The sequence below is a fragment of the Lissotriton helveticus genome, chromosome 9 (genome assembly GCF_964261635.1).
Source record: "Lissotriton helveticus chromosome 9, aLisHel1.1, whole genome shotgun sequence".
Lineage (NCBI taxonomy): Eukaryota > Metazoa > Chordata > Amphibia > Caudata > Salamandridae > Lissotriton > Lissotriton helveticus.
In genome coordinates this window covers 653,224,909-653,245,852 of record NC_136070.1, presented here as the reverse complement: position 1 = coordinate 653,245,852, position 20,944 = coordinate 653,224,909, and positions in this window count along the sequence as shown.

Below are 20,944 nucleotides of genomic sequence, written 5' to 3'. Positions count from 1 at the left end.
CTATCTTTAGTAACAGATTTTTTTGCTTAGTTTTGCCCTTCGTCTTTTTTTTCCTTATTACAGTTTTTTTATTAGTTAGAGCTTTAGGAGTTTCGTCTACTCCCTCTTCTTCTGTTAATTCGTCGTGTTCTAAATTAGAATCTTCATCTGATATGACCGTAGATTCTTGAGATAGGCCATCGCCGCATTTTTTCTCCTTGGTTTTATTTTTATCTATCTGTGATTGGGCATTTATATTAATATTCAGTTCGTCAACATCCGCCCTTTGGTCTTGTACCATAGACTGTAATTCCTCAGTTGCTTCTGCTCTCTGAGTGATCGTTTTGCATCCACTCGGTATATCCAGAATTAGTGGATTTGTAGCTGAACCCAAATTAACGTTTGCATAAGGCAGCTTATCCGAGCCTTTCCTTAGATTCTTTATCACAGCACTGTCCGCTTTGTCCGCTTTGTCCACTACTACTCCCCCAATAGTATTTGCCGCCATGGTTTCAGCCAAAGTTAAAATCTTAACTGGTAGAGTAGTAGTTGTGTTCACATTAATCTCTACATCCTTGTCGTTTATTTTCCTTTTTGTTTTTGCCTCTAGTGTTAGCTCTGATCTAGGTTTAAGCTCGGTACAGCTGCCTCCCTTCATGGCTGGAGCACATTTCGCATCATAGCGTGGGTCCGCTTCACTAGTGTCGTCAGCTTTTGTATTGTTAGCTTTGGGTTTCCCGCTGTTAACATTTAAATTCGTAGTATGTGTCTGTTGGGTCTCGTTGTTAGAGCCTGACGCCCCTGCTGCCGCTAACCCTGCTGCTGCCGCCGCTGCCACCATCGTACCTGTGTGGGCTTGTCTCCCCGTCTGACAGGTCTTCCGATTCCGTGTAGACCTCGTCTGTCGCGTGGACATCAGCATTTTCGTTGCTTCTGTCTCCTCTGGTCTCAGCGGCGTTCTCCGCGTAATTGGGCGTAGCGTCAGGCGAGCTCTCAGCTGCAGTGGAGCCGCCAAGCTGACTACCCCCACTGACGTGCGAGTAAGGCTAGCCGCCGAGTAGTTCCAGGAGCGAAGCAGAGTCCTGCCGCAATGTCGAAGCAGAACCCGTAGCATTGGATCAGTTTTTGAGTCCGGCTGTCGAGTACTCCACCAAAGAAAAGCAGGATAGTGGTGCAGAGCCAGAGAAACAAAACCGAATCGGCAATCCAAATCTGCCAACTGTAAGTTTCTAACGTGGATAAAATGCCTCGTAATGCCGCGTAATGTTTCCTCTTGTCCTTACTCTGCTAACTTTTCCAAATCACCTTGTTTTAGGTGTAGAGTAGTTATTTCATCGGCTAGTAGCGTTCCTTAGGCAGAGCGGCTCCATGCAGCAACCGTTACTCGGCGGTGTCAGCCCGCCATCTTGACTCCTCCCCCGCATATGTTTAATTATCAAGGGAAGCTTGCACTGGAGAGGCCCATGCAGTATATGTTCAATTATCAAGGGAAGCTTGCAAAGGTGAGGTCCATGCAGCATATGTTTAATTATCAAGGGAAGCTTGCACTGGAGAGGCCCATGCAGCATATGTTCAATTATCAAGGGAAGCTTGCACTGGCGATGTCCATGCAGCATATGTTTAATTATCAAGGGATGCTTGAGCTTGTTATGTCCATGCAGCATTTGTTTAATTATCAAGGGAAGCATGCACTGGAGAGCCCCATGCAGCATATGTTCATTTATCAAGGGAAGCTTTCACTGGGGAGGTCCATGCAGCATATGTTTAATTATCAAGGGAAGCTTCCACTGGAGAGGTCTATGCAGCATATGTTTAATTATCATTGAAGCTCTCAATGGAGAGGCCCATGCAGCATATTTTTAATTATCAAGGGAAGCTTGCACTTGTGATGACCATGCAGCATATATTCAATTGTCAAGGGAAGCTTGCACTGGAGAGGTACGTGTAGCATATGTTCAATTATCAAGGGAAGCTGGCACTGGAGAGGTCCATGCAGCATATGTTTAATTATCAATAGAAGCTTGCTCTGGTAAGGTCCATGGAGCATATATTTTTAATTATCATGGGAAGCTTGCACTGGAGAGGTCCATGCAGTTTATGTTCAATTATCAGGGGAAGCTTTCACTTGTGATGTCCATGCAGCATATGTTCAATTATCAAGGGAAGCTTGCACTGGCGATGTCCATGCAGCATATGTTTAATTATCAAGTGAAGCTTGCGCTTGTGATGTCCATGCAGCATATGTTTAATTATCAAGGAAAGCTTGCACTGGAGAGGCCCATACGCATATTTTTAATTATCAAGGGAAGCTTGCACTTGTGATATCCATGCAGCATATTTTCAATTATCAAGGGAAGCTTGGACTTGTTATGTCCATGTAGCATTTGTTTAAATGATCAAGAGAAGCTTGCACTGGAGAGGCCCATGCAGCATTTGTTCAATTATCATGCGAAGCTCGCACTGGTGATGTCCATGCAGCATATGTTTAATTATCAAGGGAAGCTTGCACTGGAGAGGCCCATGTAATATACGTTCAATTATCAAGGAAACTTGCAACGGTGAGGTCCATGCAGCATATGTTTAATTATCAAGGGAAAGTTGCACTGGAGAGGCCCATGCAGCATATGTTTAATTATCAAGGTAAGCTTGCACAGGTGAGGTCCATGCAACATATGTTTAATTATAAAGGGAAGCTTGTACTTGTGATGTCCATGCAGCTTATCTTTAATTATCAAGGGAAGCTTGCACTGGAGAGGCCCATGCAGCATACTTTTAATTATTAAGGGAAGTTGAACTTGTGAAGTCCATGCAGCATGTGTTCAATTATCAAGGTAAGCTTGCACTGGAGAGGTCCATGAAGCATATGTTCAATTATCAAGTTAAGCTGGCAGTCAAGATTCCCGTGCAGCATATGTTCAGTTATCAAGGGAAGCTTGCACTGGTGAGGTCCATGCAGCATATGTTCAGTTATCAAGGGAAGCTTGCACTTGTGATGTTCATGCAGCATATGTTCAATTATCAAGGGAAGTTTGCACTGGCAATGTCCATGCAGCATATGTTTAATTATCAAGGGAAGCTTTCACTGGCGATTTCCATGCAGCATATGTTCAATTATCAAGGGAAGCTTGCACTGGCGAGGTCCATGCGGAATATGTTCAATTATGAAGGGAAGCTTGCACTGGTGAGATCCATGCAGCATATATTCAATTATCAAGGGAAGCTTGCACTGGCGATGTCCATGCATCTTATGTTCAATTATCAAGGGAAGCTTGCAAAGGTGAGGTCCATGCAGCATATGTTTAATTATCAAGGGAAGCTTGCACTGGAGAGGCCCACGCAGCATATGTTCAATTATCAAGGGAAGCTTGCACTGGCGATGTCCATGCAGCATATGTTTAATTATCAAGGGATGCTTGAGCTTGTTATGTCCATGCAGCATTTGTTTAATTATCAAGGGAAGCATGCACTGGAGAGCCCCATGCAGCATATGTTCATTTATCAAGGGAAGCTTTCACTGGGGAGGTCCATGCAGCATATGTTTAATTATCAAGGGAAGCTTCCACTGGAGAGGTCCATGCAGCATATGTTTAATTATCATTGAAGCTCTCAATGGAGAGGCCCATGCAGCATATTTTTAATTATCAAGGGAAGCTTGCACTTGTGATGTCCATGCAGCATATATTCAATTGTCAAGGGAAGCTTGCACTGGAGAGGTACGTGTAGCATATGTTCAATTATCAAGGGAAGCTGGCACTGGAGAGGTCCATGCAGCATATGTTTAATTATCAATGGAAGCTTGCTCTGGTAAGGTCCATGGAGCATATATTTTTAATTATCATGGGAAGCTTGCACTGGAGAGATCCATGCAGTTTATGTTCAATTATCAGGGGAAGCTTGCACTTGTGATGTCCATGCAGCATATGTTCAATTATCAAGGGAAGCTTGCACTGGCGATGTCCATGCAGCATATGTTTAATTATCAAGTGAAGCTTGCGCTTGTGATGTCCATGCAGCATATGTTTAATTATCAAGGAAAGCTTGCACTGGAGAGGCCCATACGCATATTTTTAATTATCAAGGGAAGCTTGCACTTGTGATATCCATGCAGCATATTTTCAATTATCAAGGGAAGCTTGGACTTGTTATGTCCATGTAGCATTTGTTTAAATGATCAAGAGAAGCTTGCACTGGAGAGGCCCATGCAGCATTTGTTCAATTATCATGCGAAGCTCGCACTGGTGATGTCCATGCAGCATATGTTTAATTATCAAGGGAAGCTTGCACTGGAGAGGCCCATGTAATATACGTTCAATTATCAAGGAAACTTGCAACGGTGAGGTCCATGCAGCATATGTTTAATTATCAAGGGAAAGTTGCACTGGAGAGGCCCATGCAGCATATGTTTAATTATCAAGGTAAGCTTGCACAGGTGAGGTCCATGCAACATATGTTTAATTATAAAGGGAAGCTTGTACTTGTGATGTCCATGCAGCTTATCTTTAATTATCAAGGGAAGCTTGCACTGGAGAGGCCCATGCAGCATACTTTCAATTATTAAGGGAAGTTGAACTTGTGAAGTCCATGCAGCATGTGTTCAATTATCAAGGTAAGCTTGCACTGGAGAGGTCCATGAAGCATATGTTCAATTATCAAGTTAAGCTGGCAGTCAAGATTCCCGTGCAGCATATGTTCAGTTATCAAGGGAAGCTTGCACTGGTGAGGTCCATGCAGCATATGTTCAGTTATCAAGGGAAGCTTGCACTTGTGATGTCCATGCAGCATATGTTCAATTATCAAGGGAAGTTTGCACTGGCAATGTCCATGCAGCATATGTTTAATTATCAAGGGAAGCTTTCACTGGCGATTTCCATGCAGCATATGTTCAATTATCAAGGGAAGCTTGCACTGGCGAGGTCCATGCGGAATATGTTCAATTATGAAGGGAAGCTTGCACTGGTGAGATCCATGCAGCATATATTCAATTATCAAGGGAAGCTTGCACTGGCGATGTCCATGCATCTTATGTTCAATTATCAAGGGAAGCTTGCACTTGTGATGTCCATGCAGCATATGTTCAATTGTCAAGGGAAGCTTGCACTGTAGAGGTCCATGCAGTATATGTTCAATTATCAAGGGAAGCTTGCACTGGTGGGACAGGAGCTCCTGGATTGAGCTCCGGGTTGGGGATCACCTTAATGGTCGATATCCCTGTTTAACCCCGCACCCAGCTCATCTGCCTGCTGCCGACTAATCACCCTAAATCACCTCCCTGGATCCCGCAGACCCCTCTCACCTTGTTGCGGACCGCGGTGCGACTACTGAATGCTGGACACTGCCGGTGGCCATCGGATGCCTGGATGTCTGCCGGGCGTTTGCCCTTGGCCGAGGTTCGACAGGGGAACCAGTGCGGTTAGCGGGACAATTAAGGAGGTGGCGATGACCTGCTGACGTTCGATCAACGAGAACCTCCACGAGCTCCGGATTGTGTTTTGCCAGCTTCTGGCGGGGGATGATGAGGCAGGGCAGCAGATTTCACAGGAACCGGGTGAGTCACTGCCCGATTGTTACTCTACCATTCATTAGCGCACCCATCACGGGTGCACCATCTACTGAACTTCTCCAACACGACGCCTAGAAGCGTCCTGGGGCCTCTTACTGGCATAATTGAGGGAAAGTCCTCCATTCTCTTCACTGATCAGCTCAACTAATCCCGCGTCATTCTGCCTGCAGGGGGAAGGGGGGGGCCTTGGTGTCTGGGATCCCATTCTCCATTTTGTGTTCCTTTCTGCCTCGTGGACACAGCTCCCCTGCAATAGTTATGGAAAGAGGACTGAATCACCGAACATGGAAAGGAAAAGAGGCCTGATCTAGGATAGAAAAAGCAGCGGCCATCTTAGAACGGTGTATCTGAAGAAACAAAGAATAAAGAAGAGAAGAGTAAAGAAAAGAAAAGGAAGGAAAGAGGGAAGGAAGGAAAAGTAACTACATTTTGCACCCTTTTGAGGGGGCAACTCCTCTTGGCAATGTTGTGCACTAGACAATCCTTGTGCATAAGCCAGACCTTTTGTGGTTTTCGACCTACCACCTGAAATACTCCTCCGGGACCTGAGTATCCACACTTCCCCAACATTGCTGGGCCTGGTCTGACCCCCACAGGCGACAACTCCTACATCGGTATCTACCCTACCTACCTCACAAAAACCGCAGCTAAATCCTTTAAACACTCCATCCTGAAAAGGCACCCTGAGACCCTAGTCTCTGACCATCGTACCACCGTGGACAAGGGCCCAATCATCAATGACCTTATCTTCTACTCCAGGAGAACAGCCGTCTGGCGCAACACACTCTTGAACCTTCTCAACGTACATAATACCAGGAACACTCCACACGGCAGAAAGCTCACGATCGCACCTTCCGCAATACTGCGTGCTGACCTCACCATCACCTTATACAAAAATTGCATCATCCTGATCCAAGCTTCACCAAAAGACCTCAACAAATTTGCGGACCTCTTACCTATCCTGCAAAAACATGTACACAACCCCCCTGCATCCCCGCTCCCCCTGTGCCTACCCCCGCCTAAACCTCCAAGGGAACTTGCCCTCTCTCCAGCCACCCACGACAGGGCTCCAAACGCAGACCAACAGAGCACCCCTACAACGCATCCAGCGCCTACCAACGCCGGCGAGCCTATACCCACTACCTCCACTACACATCCCCTTCCCTCTCTTATGGAACCTGACACCACCCCCTTGGTCCAACCCTCTAGACAGCCTAGCCTGTCTACTTGGCTACCTACACAAGCCATCAGTAACCTCCCTAAACCCTCTACCTCTAATCCACCAATCAATCTCTGGTTGTCTTTGTTACACCCCTAAGCCTCATCCCGCTACCTCTAATCCACCTAACCGTGAGGATACTGGTACTCATGACGCTGATCGACTTACCCAAACTACTAAGCCTACTGACACCCCCCCCCTGGTCAAACCCTCTAGATCTCATTGCTCATCTTCCAGGGCACCCTCACTAGCCATCAGTAGCCTCCCTAAACGCTCTACCCTAAAACCTCCCTACCGCTGGGTTATTGGAACCCATGACTCTGGTCGTCTTAACCACACCACTAAGCCCACTGCACTCTCCACCAAGTCAGTCCCATCACCGCCGACCCCTTGCCCGCAAGAGCACCCTTTTTCCAGGGATTTGGACACCGCAAAGCCACTGAATTAACCTTGTGCATACACAAGTCCGCCACAGACCTCAAAAACCTCCTGCACCTCTCCGAAACTTACTCTCTCTAAGATCAGGCTCTCACAGAACTCTACCCCCCACATCCTACTCCAAGCCCCTTCTCCACCTTTTCCCGTTACCCCTGAGACACCTGCGCCCTCACAGGCAGCCCTGCTACCTCTCAGAGGAAGAAATACAGGCCCTCCTTCTATCCTACAAACCTACCCCTGCTACGACTAGAACTATGGAACTCTAGGAGGATGAAATTGCTGACCTCCTCATTAGCTATTATCACCCATGCCCCTCTGTCCTGAAGACAGATCAACCCATACGCACTGTAGCAATCCATCCTTGCAGAACAGCCACTCTCTGCAACAGAGGAATAGTCAACAGTAACCTAGCACCAGTCCCAACTTCCGGCCTTAATCCCAATTCTCATACCGTCCCCTCTCTATCTGGTCCCCTTATCAACTGCCGCTCTGCAGTAGAGCATGCCGCTGATGTCACCAATCTCATCCTGAACCTAAACACAGATGTAGCAATCCTGATGGAATCTTCGCCCTGTCTAGACCTTCTAGTCCCGCCCAACTATCTCATCGTAAGGTTGGACATGCAATCTAAAAAAAAAGGGGGCGGCAATGCCTGCATCCACTGCTCCAACCTCCTTATCACTGAACTTCTTGCCAAACCGACTGACTCCTGCGAATATCTTGCCCTATCTATCGGCAACAACACCTCACTTCAGTGTAGACTGCACATCTTTTACCACCCTCCTGGCAAGAATGACACCTTCATAGACTACCTCATGGAAATCATCACAGCCAAGGCCTCTCAGAACGCCAATGACATTTTTCTTGGCGACTTCAACTTGCATTGGAACGACCCCAAGGACCCGCAGGTCAACACCATCGGAGACTTCCTGGCCAACCAAGCCTTTACCCAAGCCTGCTCCCTCCCTACTCACTCAAAAGGGGCAACTTTAGACTGGATCATCACCAAGGATTCTGCGGTCAAACTCATTTCCATTTATCCCTGCGACTGGTCTGACCACCACGCTATCACCTTCTGTCTTCCTGACACCCACAAGTCATGGACACCACAACCGGTGATCCCCAAAAGATGGATTAGGGACACCAACAACCTGGATCACGAGAAATTGGCTGCCCGCTGGGCAACTGACCTCCCTCCCCCCCCCCCCCATATCACCTTGGTCGACAACCTCACTGAACACTATTCCTCAATGATAGCCAATATAATTGATGACCTTGCCCCGCTAAAAGTGAAACGAACACAGATCAAAGACAGGAACCCTTGGTTCAATGTATCCCTAAACAATGAGAGGAGGTCTCTCCGACAAACAGAACGGAGCTGGAAAAAGCACCCTACCGCTGACCATCTTAAACTTCTCCATCTGGCCAGAAACACCTACAACAAAAAAATCATTAATTAAAAAAAAGAATTCTTCAGAGCTGAACTGGATAACGCTAAGAATAGACCCCACAAACTATTCGAGCTGGTGAAATACCAATCAAACAAACTTGCTAAATCATCCAAAGAAACCCATATTTCTACAATCCCATGCAAACTATTCTCCTCCTTCTTCTGTGATAAAATCTCTGCCCTAGGAAAGGAACTCATATCTGCTACCAATTCCCAAACCCCTCCTGTTCCACATCCCCACTCAGCGCTGCCCCCCCAGTCCTCCCCCAAAAACCAAGCTTCATGGTCCAACTTCAAAGTCTATGATGACTCGATTTCTAAAACTCTTACCTCCCTAAGCCCCAACAATCACTTCAATGACCATCTCCCTTCAAATTGCCTTACCTCTGTTTATCAGGCTATCATCCCATCCTGGACAACCATAATCAACTCCTCTCTCCTACAGGGATCAATTCCTGACTCTCTCAATGCTTGCCAGGTGGTCCCCATTCTTTAAAAACCCACTTTAGATCCTGCCTCTCCTGACAATTACAGACCTATCTCTAACATCCCTCTCCTAGCTAAAGTGCTGGAAAAATGTGTTCAGCAACAGTTAAGCCAACACATCTCTAACTTCCACCTTCTAGACGACTTGCAATCTGGTTTCAGACCTGGGCACAGCACGGAAACCACACTCCTCCACATTGTCGATGATGCCCTTCAAGCCCTTGACCATGGCAAAACCTGTCTCTTGATCCTCCTTGACCTATCCTTGGTTTTTGACACGGTTAACCACGAAATTCTCCTGAATCGCCTCAAACTTAGAATGGGCCTGGGTGGCACGGTGCTGGCTTTGTTCCGATCCTTCCTCCAGAACCGCTCGCAGAGAATCCTGATCAACGGCAACCTAGCCGCCTCCTCTCCGATCACAGTTGGAGTCCCCCAAGGATGAACCTTTTCCTCTACCCTTTTCAATCTGTACCTCCAACCGCTTTCAGAGGTGCTGCGCACTGCCAATATCTCCTACCACATGTATGCAGATGATACACAGCTCTACATCAATATCTCTTCTCCAGAGGATATCCGTTCCCTCAATGAGGTCTTAAAACTACCTGTTCAGTGGCTCACATCTAACCAGCTTAAACTTAACGCCAAAAAAAGGGAGTTTATCTTAATCTCGCCACCTAACGCCAATACAGACATTCAAGCTTAGAACAAGGCTATCAAAGCGCTAAACTGCTCTCCTACCATCGTGGACTCTGCTAAATACCTGGGAATTACCTTAGAAGGCAACCTGAACATGTGGGGCCATATTAACACGATGTCCAAAACCGCCAGATTTCACCTGAACTACCTACGAAACTTGAAACCTTTCCTCGACCCTCCTGGTCTAAAATCAGCTATCCAGGCCTTAGTCATCTCTCGACTAGAATATGGTTGCTCCACTCTCGCAGGCCTACGCAAGACCTCTCTGGCACCCTTGAAAGCCTGCCTCAACCCACCGCCAGACTCCTAACTGGCTCTAAGAAGTTTGACGCAGTGAGCTAAAAAACGGTGATGGATTAAAACCATGATCTCTTGACTTGGTAAGAGTATTCTGCATCATTCAGAAACTCTGTCCATCACCACCCCCTTTTCCAAAATCTAAGAAGTTTGACAACATCTAGCCCCAACTTAAAGCTCTAAACTGGCTTCCTCTTGAGGCCAGAATCCAATTCAAACTGGCTTGCATCACCCACAAGGCCCTCTATTTCATGTCCCCTGCGTTTCTCGCACAGAAACTTGTATTATCCGGACAAAGCAGAAACTCCCGGTCCGCCAGTGCCCTTTTGCTCCAACCCGCCCGCTTCAAGAAAAAAGAACATACATTCAGGCTTTCTCTCGGGCCGCTCCAAGAATATGGAACTCACTCCCACCCGCCATTAGAAGGATACCGTCTCTAGCCCACTTAAAAAATGAGACCAAATCTTTCCTAATGGGCAAATTCCTCTCCTAAAGCTCACACTACAATCACCCCCTCAACCTGACTTTACCTATCATCATTGCACTTTTCCGTGGCTGCCTTCCCTATGTTACCTACCCTGCACTTCGAACAATCCTTCTGGGTGATGAGACTGCTTTTCTAGTTTATTGCATGGTTTTTGCTCCTATGAGTTATAGTAGTCGATTATTATGATTGTTTTGTTTTACCATATACTGTTTCTATTTTTTCCCTTATCCCTGGACTCTCCTCCCCCCTTGTTATATATTCCCCTGATTCTACTGTAAAGCGTTCTGATACCCTCACGGGTCTGGTTCGCGCTCTATAAAACATTAAATAAATAAATAAAAAATATGTTCAATTATCAAGGGAAGATTGCACTTGTGATGTTCATGCAGCATATTTTCAATTATCAAGGGAACTTTCACCTGGCGATGTCCATGCAGCATATGTTTAATTATCAAGGGGAGCTTGGACTTGTTATGTCCATGCAGCATTTGTTTAATTATTAAGGGAAGCTTGCGCTGGATTGGCCCATGAGGTGGTACTAAAGGGGGTGGTGATGGACGGAGCATCTGAACCAATCAAACACTCACACCCAGTCAACAGATCTGAGTTTCATCCATCACTGTTCTTTAGCCCACTCTGCCACCCCAGTTCAGACATGGCCATATGCAAATCAGTCCGACCCTGTGCCTCATGGGAACAGTCCAGCCCGAACTGCCAAGCCATGCCTTCCCTGTACCGGAAACAAGCTTCCGAGGACCGGTTTCTGGCATTTCATCCGTCTTCAGCCCGGCTTGCTTGAATCCAGTGGCAAAGTGAGCAAGGGACTCACGTCCAAGCATACCCTGCCAACTTATGGCGATCAAAGTGGTACAAAAGGGGGTGGTGAAGGACGGAGCATCTGAACCAATCGAACACTCACACCCAGTCAACAGATCTGGGTTTCATCCATTACTATTCTTTAGCCCACTCTGCAACCCAGTTCAGACATGGCCATATGCAAATCAGTCTGACCCTGTGCCTCATGGGAACAGTCCAGCCCGAACTGCCAAGCCATGCCTTCCCTGGACCGTAAACAAGCTTCCAAGGACCGGTTTCAGGCATTTCAGCCATCTTCAGCCCGGCTTGCTTGAATCCAGTGGCAAAGTGAGCAAGGGACTCACGTCTGAGCATACCCTGCCAACTTATGGCGAACAAAGTGGTACAAAACGGGGTGGTGATGGACTGAGCATCTGAACCAATCAAACACTCACACCCAGTCAACAGATCTAGGTTTCATGCATCACCGTTCCTTAGCCCACTCTGCCACACCAGCTCAGACATGGCCATATGCAAATTAGTCTGACCCTGTGCCTCATGGGAACAGTCCAGCCCGAACTGACAAGCCATGCCTTCCCTGGACCGGAAACAAGCTTCCGAGGACCCATTTCTGGCATTTCAGCCATCTTCAGCCCGGCTTGCTTGAATCCAGTGTCAAAGTGAGCAAGGGACTCACATCTGAGCATACCCTGCCAACTTATGGCGAACAAAGTGGTATAAAAGGGGGTGGTGATGGACGGAGCATCTGAACCAATCAAACACTCACACCCAGTCAACAGATCTGGGTTTCATCCATCACCGTTCTTTAGCCCACTCTGCCACCCCAGTTAAGACATGGTCATATGCAAATCAGTCTGACCCTGTGCCTCATGGGAACAGTCCAGGCCGACCTGCCAAGCCATGCCTTCCCTGGACCGGAAACAAGCTTCCGAGGACCGGTTTCTGGCATTTCAGCCATCTTCAGCCCGGCTTGCTTGAATCCAGTGGCAAAGTGAGCATGGGACTCACGTCTGAGCATACCCTGCCGCCTTATGGCCAACAAAGTGGTACAAAAGGGGGTGGTGATGGACGGAGCATCTGAACCAATCAAACACTCACACCCAGTCAACAGATCCGGGTTTCATCCATCACCGTTCTTTAGCCCACTCTGCCACCCCAGTCAGACATGGCCATATGCAAATCAGTCTGACCCTGTGCCATGAGGCATTTGTTCAATTATCAAGGGAAGTTTGCACTTGTGATGTCCATGCAGCATATGTTTAATTATCAAGGGAAGCTTGCTTTGGAGAGGCCCATGCAGAAATACGTTCAATTATCAAAAGAAGCTTGCACTGGCGATGTCCATGCAGCATACGTTTATCTATCAAGGGAAGCTTGCACAGGTAAGGTCCATGCAGCATATGTTTAATTATCAAGGGAAACTTGCACTTGTGATGTCCATGCAGCATATCTTTAATTATCAAGGGAAAGTTGCACTGGAGAGGCCCATGCAGCATATGTTCAATTATCAAGGGAAGCTTGCACTTGTTATGTCCATGCAGCATTTGTTTAAATTATCAAGGGAAGCCTGCACTGGAGAGGCCCATCAGCATAAGTTCAATTATCAAGGGAAGGTTGCACTGGAGAGGCCGTGCAGCATTTGTTTAATTATCACACGAAGCTCACACTGGTGATGTCCATGCAGCATATGTTTATTTATCGAGGGAAAATTGCACTCATGATGTCATGTCCATGCAGCATATGTTTAATTATCAAGGGAAGCTTGCACAGGTGAGGTTCATGCAGCATATGTTTAATTATCAACGGAAGCTTGCACTGGCGATGTCCATGCATCATATTTTTAATTATCAAGGGAAGCTTGCACAGGTGAGGTCCATGCAGCATATGTTTAATTATAAAGGGAAGCATGCACTGGAGAGGACCATGCAGCATATTTTCAATTATTAAGAGAAGCTTGCACTTGTGAGGTCCATGCAGCATATGTTCAATTATCAAGGGAAGCTTGCACTGGCAATGTCCATGCAGCATATGTTTAATTATCAAGGGAAGCATGCACTGGAGAGGCCCATGCAGCATATTTTCAAATATTAGGGGAAGCTTGCACTTGTGAAGTCCATGCAGCATATGTTCAATTATCAAGGGAAGCTGGCACTGGAGATATTCCTGGCATCATATGTTCAATTATCAAGGAAAGCTGGCACTGGAGAGGTCCATGCAGCATATGTTCAATTATCAAGGGAAGCTTGCACAGGTGAGGTCCATGCAGCATATGTTTAATTATCAACGGAAGCTTGCACTGGCGATGTCCATGCATCATATGTTTATTTATCATAGGAAGTTTGCACAGGTGAGGTCCATGCAGCATATGTTTAATTATAAAGGGAAGCTTGCACTGGAAAGGCCCATGCAGCATATTTTCAATTATTAAGAGAAGCTGGCACTGGAGATGTCCATGGCATCATATGTTCAATTATCAAGGAAAGCTGGTACTGGAGAGGTCCATGCAGCATATGTTCAATTATCAAGGGAAGCTTGCACAGGTGAGGTCCATGCAGCATATGTTTAATTATCAAGGGAAGTTTGCACTTGTGATATCCACGCAGCATATGTTCGATTACCAAGGGCAGCTTGCACTGGCGATGTCCTTGCAGCATATGTTAATTTATCAAGGGAAGCTTGCACTGGAGAGGCCCATGTAGCATTTTTTCAAATATTAAGGGAAGCTTGCACTTGTGAAGTCCATGCAGCATATGTTCAATTATCAAGGGAAGCTGGCACTGGTGAGGTCCATGCAGCATATATTCAATTATCAAGGGAATCTTGCACTGGGGAGGTCCATGCAGCATATGTTCAATTATCATGGGAAGCTTGCACTGGTGAGGTCCATGCAGCATATATTCAATTATCAAGGGAAGCTTGCACTGGCGATGTCCATGCAGCTTATGTTCAATCTTCAAGGGAAGCTTGCACTTGTGATATCCATGCATCATATGTTCAATTGTCAAGGGAATCTTGCACTGGAGAGGACCATGCAGCATATGTTCATTTATAAAGAGAAGCTTGCACTTGTGATGTCCATGTAGCATTTCTTTAATTATCAGGGGAACCTTGCACTGGATAGGCTCATGCAGCACATGTTTAATTATCAAAGGAAGCTTGCACTGGAGAGGCCCATCAGCATAAGTTCAATTATCAAGGGAAGGTTGCACTGGAGAGGCCCGTGCATCATATGTTCAGTTATCAAGGGAAGCTTGCACTGGCGATGTCCATGCAGCGTATGTTTATTTATCAAGTGAAGCTTGCACTGGTGATGTCCATGCATCATATGTTCAATTATCAAGGGAAGCTTGTACTGGCAATGACCTTGCAGCATATCGTTAATTATCAAGGGAAGCTAGCACTGGCGATGTCCATGCAGCATATGTTCAATGATCAAGGGACGCTTGCACTGGAGAGGTCCATGCATTATATGTTCAGTTATCAAGGGAAGCTTGCACTGGCGATGTCCATGCAGCGTATGTTTATTTATCAAGTGAAGCTTGCACTGGTGATGTCCATGCATCATATGTTCAATTATCAAGGGAAGCTTGTACTGGCAATGACCTTGCAGCATATCGTTAATTATCAAGGGAAGCTTGCATCGGAGAGGTCCATGCATCATATGTTCAGTTATCAAGGGAAGCTTGCACTGGCGATGTCCATGCAGCGTATGTTTATTTATCAAGTGAAGCTTGCACTGGTGATGTCCATGCATCATATGTTAAATTATCAAGGGAAGCTTGTACTGGCAATGACCTTGCATCATATCGTTAATTATCAAGGGAAGCTTGCACTGGCGATGTCCATGCAGCATATGTTCAACGATCAAGGGACGCTGGCACTGGAGAGGTCCATGCAACATATGTTAAATTATCAAGGGAAGCTTGCCCTGGCGATGTCGATGCAGCATATGTTCAATTATCAAGGAAAACTTGCACTGGTGAGTTGCATGCAGCATATGTTCAATTATCATGTGAAGCTTGCATTGGAGAGGGCCACGCAGGATATGCTCATTTATCAAGGGAAGCTTGCACTGGAGAGGTCAATGCAGCATATGTTCAATTTTCAAGGGAAGCTTGCACTGGTGAGGTCCATGCAACATATTTTCAATAATCAAGGGAAGCTTGCACTGGCAATGTCCATGTAGCATATGTTCAATTATCCAGAGAAGCTTGCACTGGAGAGATCCATGTATCATATGTTCAGTTATCAAGGGAAGCTTGCACTGGCGATGTCCATGCTGCATATGGCTAATTATCTAGGGAAGCTTGCATTGAAGAGGTCCATGCAGCATATGTTCAATTATCAAGGGAAGCTTGCACTGGAGAGGTCCATGCAGCATATGTTCAATTATCAAGGGAAGCTTGCACTTTTGATGGCCGTGCAGCATATGTTCTTTTATCAAGGGAAGCTTGCCCTGGAGAGGTCCATGCAGCATATGTTCAATTATCAAGGGAAGCTTGCACTGGTGGGTCAGGAGCTCCTGGATTGAGCTCCGGGTTGGGGATCACCTTAATGGTCGATATCCCTGTTTAACCCCGCACCCAGCTCATCTGCCTGCTGCCCACTAATCACCCTAAATCCCTCTCACCTTGTTGCGGACCGCGGTGCGACTGCCGAATGCTGGACACTGCCGGAGGCCATCGGATGCCTGGATGTCTGGCGGGCGTTTGCCCTTGGCCGAGGTTCGACAGGGGAACCAGTGCGGATAGCGGGACAATTAAGGAGGTGGCGATGACCTGCTGACGTTCGATCAACGAGAGCCTCCACGAGCTTCGGATTGTATTTTGCCGGCGTTCCGGCGGGGGATGATGAGGCAGGGCAGCAGATTGCACAGGAACCGGGTGAGTCACTGCCCGATTGTTACTCTACCATTCATTAGCGCACCCATCACGGGTGCACCATCTACTGAACTTCTCCAACACGACGCCTAGAAGCATCCTGGGGCCTCTTACTGGCATAATTGAGCAGAAGTCCTCCATTCTCTTCACTGATCAGCTGAACTAATCCCGCGTCATTCTGCCTGCAGGGGGAAGGGGGGGGCCTTGGTGTCTGGGATCCCATTCTCCTTTTTGTGTTCCTTTCTGCCTCGTGGACACAGCTCCCCTGCAATAGTCATGGAAAGAGGACTGAATCACCGAACATGGAAAGGAAAAGAGGCCTGATCTAGGTTAGAAAAAGCAGCGGCCATCTTAGAACGGTGTATCTGAAGAAACAAAGAATAAAGAAGAGAAGAGTAAAGAAAAGAAAAGGAAGGAAAGAGAGAAGTAAAAGTAACTACATTTTGCACCCTTTTGAGGGGGCAACTCCTCTTGGCAATATTGTGCACTAGACAATCCTTGTGCATAAGCCAGACCTTTTGTGGTTTTCGACCTACCACCTGAAATACTCCTCCGGGACCTGAGTATCCACACTTCCCCAACATTGCTGGGCCTGATCTGACCCCCACAGGCGACAACTCCTACACCGTTACCTACCCTACCTACCTCACAAAAACCGCAGCTAAATCCTTTAAACACTCCATCCTGAAAAGGCACCCTGAGACCCTAGTCTCTGACCATCGTACCACCGTGGACAAGGGCCCATTCATCAATGACCTTATCTTCTACTCCAGGAGAACGGCCGTCTGGCGCAACACACTCTTGAACCTTCTCAACGTACATAATACAAGGAACACTCCACACGGCAGAAAGCTCACGATCGCACCTTCCGCAATACTGCGTGCTGACCTCACCATCACCTTATACAAAAATGGCATCATCCTGATCCAAGCTTCACCAAAAGACCTCAACAAATTTGCGGACCTCTTCCTTCTCCTTTTTTTTTTTTTTTTTTTTTTTTTTTTTGAAAACCTTTATTGTACAAAGAAAGCTCACAAATACGGGCCTACAACCCACGAGGGCTGGCCACCACATGGTAGACAACGTAGTAAATGAAAAACAAATTTTCAACAGGATATGTCACCAGGAGCACAGGAGAAACAATAGGAGCATCGAGCAATCAGCAAGAACAGGACAATAAAAGGTTAATTTTCTAATGCGGGGTGGGGAAACAGAAGAATCATGGGCCGTGCAAAAAACAACCAGGGAGGGGCCGCGGCAAGCCGCCATCTTACGGTCACAGAATGACAAAAGAGGCCATACCAACATAGCTATCAAAGAGTATAAACGTAATCGGAATATAAAGAAACGACAATGGCATCAATCAAACCGCACCTACCCGTCGCCGCCCCCACCCAAATTGAGGAGACATGATCAAAAAGGCCCACATAATAAAAGACAATACGATACGCATCCCAACAAAATAAAAGGACCCCCATAAAGGAGGAAAAAGGGGAGAGGGAAAAAGGGAACGAAAGAAGGGACTCCCACCAAACCACGCACCCCCAGGAGTGAAAGCAGGATAATAGAGTCCGGCAAGCGACATAGCAAAAATCGATACCGAATTACCCAGCGAGCTACAATCAGATACACACCGGAATACGAAAGTCACAGAAACTCCCCAGGGGGATACAGGAGGAGACGGAGTCCCGGAAAAAGTGAACACACAAGAGCCATAGAACAAAAAAAGAGGAAATAAGGGAGGAAAAAGACCCCCCAATACGGACAGACCCCCCCCAACCCACCCCTAAAGCCCACCCTGCACCCCTGCAGAAGGCTACGGCCTACCCCCCCGCAGCGTGCCTGTCGCCCTAATTAGAACCCGAAATATAGCGGAGCAAAGTTAAGTCGGAAACAAAGACAAAAATGGGAAGGGAAGAGAAGGAAACGAGGGATGGGAAACACACACAGACTTACACGGGGGAGGGCCGGGAGACAGGAGTAAACGCACCCAGCCACCCGCCTGAGTCGAGGAGCCAAGTCCCCGGGAAGCCAAAGAACATCGGGTTAAAGTCCAGGGGCACCAGTCAATCACACAGAACCATACCGGGACAGGTTGACCATCCAAACCAGTGCAAGACTACCGCACACAGATGCCAATATACATTAGCCCTGTCCTTGTTTGTCCAAAGTGGAAACGGTCCGATCCAGCGAGGACCAGGTTACGAAGAACAGGAGACAGACAGCAGGAAGATCCAACGGCAGTCCGGAAAAGGCACGTAAAGTGGAACACGGACGATCCAGGAAAGTCACGAAGTGTAGCAAACGATGCAGGCACAAGTCCAAGGATATGTCCAGAAGAACCGACCCATCTGGGCCAGCACAGGAGACATCGCCGGGCAGCAGCGACCGAAAGGAAGCGGGAGAGTCATGAAGGCCAGGCCAAGTAAAATCCAGCTCCCGGGCCCGAGAGAACGAAGGTAGCGCAGGAGGAGGAGGCGCCATCAAGTTCCGTACAGCAGCAGACGCGGTCGGAGCCGGGGCCAATTCCGCCAGGATAATTCCAGCCGCACCCCGCGGCGGCACAATCACATCTGGCCGTGGGGGCTCAGGAGGCCCGCCGTGAGGAACCATCTCCGAAGCTAGGATAGGCGCGGTCACACAGAGCCGCCAGGAGAGCAGGGTGTCCAGTAACTCCTTAAGTGTAGGAAAACCTTCACAGTATCGGGCACCCGGGCCATGCGGCGGGCCCCCAGCGCTCGCCCAGGCCCGGTCAAGACACTCGGGGTCGGCCGCCATTTTGTGAGTCCGACAAGGCAGCGCGGCTGTAAATCTCCGCCGAGGCGGCAGTAAGGCAAACAAAGTCCCGCTGACCGGCAACAGAGCACCCCGGGCAGGAAGGGGGGCCACCAGAAGAAAGGGATTCGCCGGCCACCCAACGCCGCCGGTCCCGTTCTCCGAGTCCGGGCGGCAAAATCAAAATGGCCGGACCGGAGAACAAAGGGAGAGCAAGCCGGACACACGAGGAGCTTCGACCCCGGAAGGCAGCGCCTCCACCATAGGCCTCCTCCCCACAGGAATCGGCCAGGAAGGACCTCCGGCCCACACGAACAACGGCCCTCCGACCACCTCCTCCGCGCCCCGGAGGGCAGATCCGCAGGCTCCGTCTGGCCCGGGAGCCGGCAAGAAGATCCAGGCCAGTCCGCCTCCGACACCCCAACACAATCGGGGGCACTGCACCGGATCTACAGCAGCCAGGATAACCGGAACAAGAGGTAAGTGCCTGCAAAGCGTCGTAGCACCACCACTCAGCAAACAGGGCTTCCCGGGGCAGGATTACAGCAGGATAAATGTGAAAACCCAGGCGGGCGAACGGAGCCGAGCTAAAGCGCGGCCATCTCGGTCGCGAGCTAGGCTCCTCCTTCCTTCTCCTTAAAAAACATGTACACAACCCCCCTGCATCCCCGCTCCCCCTGTGCCTACCCCCGCCTAAACCTCCAAGGGAACTTGCCCTCTCTCCAGCCACCCATGACAGGGCTCCAAACGCAGACCAACAGAGCACCCCTACAACGCATCCAGCGCCTACCAACGCCGGCGAGCCTATACCCACTACCTCCATTATACATCCCCTTCCCTCTCTTATGGAACCTGACACCACCCCCTTGGTCCAACCCTCTAGACAGCCTAGCCCGTCTACTTGGCTACCTACACAAGCCATCAGTAACCTCCCTAAACCCTCTACCTCTAATCCACCCTTCTAGGGGGATACAGGAACTCCTATTTCTGGTTGTCCTTGTTACACCCCTAAGCCTAATCCCGCTACCTCTAATCCACCTAACCGTGAGGATGCTGGAACTCATGACGCTGATCGACTTACCCAAACTACTAAGCCTACTGACACCGCCCCCCCCCCGCCCCCCCTGGCCAAACCCTCTAGATCTCATAGCTCATCTTCCAGGACACCCTCACTAGCCATCAGTAGCCTCCCTAAACACTCTACCCTAAAACCTCCCTACCGCTGGGTTATTGGAACCCATGACTCTGGTCGTCTTAACCACACCACTAAGCCCACTGCACTCTCTACCAAGTCAGTTCCATCACCGCCGACCCCTTGCCCGCAAGAGCACCCTTTTTCCAGGGATTTGGACACCGCAAAGCCACTGAATTAACCTTGTGCATACACAAGTCCGCCACAGACCTCAAAAACCTCCTGCACCTCTCCGAAACTTACTCTCTCTAAGATCAGGCTCTCACAGAACTCTACTCCCCCCACATCCTACTCCAAGCCCCTTCTCCACCTTTTCCCATTACCCCTGAGACACCTGCGCCCTCACAGGCAGCCCTGCTACCTCTCAGAGGAAGAAATACAGGGCCTCCTTCTATCCTACAAACCTACCCCTGCTACGACTAGCACTATGGAACTCTAGGAGGATGAAATTGCTGACCTCCTCATTAGCTATTATCATCCATGCCCCTCTGTCCTGAAGACAGATCAACCCATAACCACGGTAGCAATCCATCCTTGCAGAACAGCCACTCTCTGCAACAGAGGAATAGTCAACAGTAACCTAGCACCAGTCCCAACTTCCGGCCTTAATCCCGATTCTCATACCGTCCCCTCTCTATCGGGTCCCCTTATCAACTGCCGCTCTGC